We start from the raw sequence: 2,914 nt of genomic DNA on the forward strand, positions 1-2,914 counted from the left end.
ACAGATGAAATTAAACAAGAAATTCAACAATATCTACAATTCAATGAAAATTCAAGCACAACTTATCATAATTTATGGGATAATATGAAAGCAGTTCTCAGAGGGAAATTCATAGCTCTGAACTCACATATTAGGAAAACAGAATGGGAACAAATAACTACCCTAATGTTGCACCTTCAACACCTAGAAAAGGAAAAGCAAACCAAACACAGAGCCCGAAGACAGGAGGAAATCATAAAGATTAGAGCAGAAATTAATTCAATTGAGATGAAGAAAAGAATTCAAAGAATTAAAAATGCAAAAAGCTGGTTCTTTGCAAGATTAAATAAAATCAATAAGCCCCTAGCTAACCTCATCAAAAGAGGAAAGAAAAAATTCAAATACAAGCAACAAGGAATGAAAAGGGTGTAATTACCACAGACCCAGTGGAAATTCAAGAGATTATCTATAGCTACATTGAGAATCTTTACTCTCACAGAATACAAGACACAGAAGAAATGGACAGATTCCTAGAAAGGTACAAATTATCACAACTGAATCGCCAAGATATAACCATTCTCAATAGCTCAATAACAGCCAATGAAATATGAGATGTAATTAAAAACCTACCAGCAAAGAAAAGTCCAGGTCCAGATGGATTCACAGCTGAATTGCTGAATTCTACAAGACATTTAAAGATGATATAGTCCCTATGCTCCTCAAACTCTTCCATGAAATTGAAAAGGAAGCAATCCTCCCAAAATCACTCCTGGAGGCAAGTATTATACTGAAATCAAAACCAGGGAAAGACTCAACTAAGAAAGAGAACTACAGGCCAATCTCCCTCATGAGCATAGATGCTAAAATCCTCAATAAAATACTAGCAAATAGAATACAGCAAATCATCAAGAAGATCATACACGATGACCAGGTAGGATTCATCCCAGGAATGCAAGGATGGTTCAATATTCGAAAATCTATCAATGTAATACACTATGTCAATAGAGCGAAAACTAAAAACCACATGATCATCTCCATTGGTACAGAAAAGTCTTTTGACAAAGTTCAACACTCATTCATGTTCAAAGTCCTACAGAAAATTGGAATAGATGGCCTCTACTTCAATCTGTTAAAAGCCATTTATAAATCCAATGGCTATCATAATCCTTAATGGGTAAAAACTGAATTCATTTACTCTTAGATCTGGTACAAGACAAGGATGTCCTTTCTCACCAATCCTATTCATATAGTTGTGGAATCATTAGCTACAGCCATTAGACAAGAGAAAGAAATAAAAGGAATAAGAATAGGTAAAGAAGAAGGTAAATCATCTTTATTTGCAGATGACATGATACTTTACTTAGAAGACCCAAAAAACTCCACCAGGAAGCTACTAGAATTAACACAGAAATTCAGTAGCACAGCAGGTTATAAAGTCAATACTCAGAAGTCAATAGCCTTCCTCTACACAGACAACAAACACACTTAGAGGGAAATTATAGAAACAATACCTTTTACAATAGCACCGAGGAAAATGAAATACTTTGGAATTAATCAAACTAAAGAAGTCAAAGATCTTTTCAAGGAAAATTACAGTATTCTGAAAAAAGAGATCGTAGAGGATTTTAGAAAATGGAAAGATATTCCATGCTCCTGGGTAGGAAGAACCAACATTGTGAAGATGTCCATACTCCCAAAATTGCTGTAAAGATTTAATGCAATCCCTATTAGACTACCATGAATGTACCTCACAGACATAGAGAACTCATTCCTAAAATTTATCTGGAACCAGAAAAGGCCTAGAATAGCAAACACAATTCTAGGGCATAAAGTCAAGGTAGGAGGCATTACAATTCCTGACTTGAAATTATACTATAAGGCTACTGTGATACCATCAGCATGGTACAGGCAACAAAATAGACCCAAGGATCAATGAAACAGATTAGAAGACACTGAAGCCCCTACAAACACACTCAGCCACCTCATCTTTGTCAAAGGGGTCAAACATACTCCCTGGAAAAAAGATAACCTCTTTAACAAATGGTGCTGGAAAAACTTGCTCTCTAAATGATGAAAATTAAAACTTGACCCAGGCCTATCACCATGCACTAAACTAAAGTCAAAGTGGATTAAAGATCTAAACATTGAAGCAGAGACACTAAATCTCTTGGAAGAGAAAAGGGAGGAACTCTTGAAGATATAGGGCTAGGCAAAGAGTTCATGCATAGAAATCAAATCATACGGGAAACAGTTGACAGAATTAACAACTGGGACCTGCTCTTACTGAGAAGTTTTTTCACGTCAGAAGAAATTACCAACAAAGTGAAAAGGCAACCCAAAAATTAGGAAAATATCATGACAAATAACTAGTCAGACAAAGATCTGCTCTCTAGAATTTATAAAGAACTAAAAAACACTAGGACCCCAAACTTTAAAGACTCAATCCAGAAATGTGCATCCGAGATGAACACATGCTTTTCAGAGGAAGAAATTAAAGAAGCAAATAAATATATGAAAAAATGCTCCACATCACTTGCCATCCACGAAATGCAAATTAAAACCACATTGAGATATCATCTCACCCCAGAAAGGTTGGCTATCATAAAGAAATTACCCAACAACAAATGTTGGAGAGGCTGTGGGGAAAAAGGAATGCTTCTCCCCTGCTGGTCGGAATGTAGACTGGTGCAACCATTATGGAAATCAGTATGGAGATTCCTTAGAAACATTGGACTGGAAATCCCCTTTAAACCAGCTATTCCTCTACTGGGAATTTTTCCAGAGGATCTGAAAACATCATATCATAGGGATATTTGTGCACCTATGTTTATAGCAGCACCATTTATGATAGTCAAATCTTGGAAACAACCAAGATGCCCATCACCTGAGGAATGGTTGAAAAAGATGTGGTATTTTTACACAATGGAGTATTATT

The sequence above is a fragment of the Octodon degus genome, unplaced genomic scaffold (genome assembly GCF_000260255.1).
Source record: "Octodon degus isolate 3935 unplaced genomic scaffold, OctDeg1.0 scaffold00082, whole genome shotgun sequence".
Lineage (NCBI taxonomy): Eukaryota > Metazoa > Chordata > Mammalia > Rodentia > Octodontidae > Octodon > Octodon degus.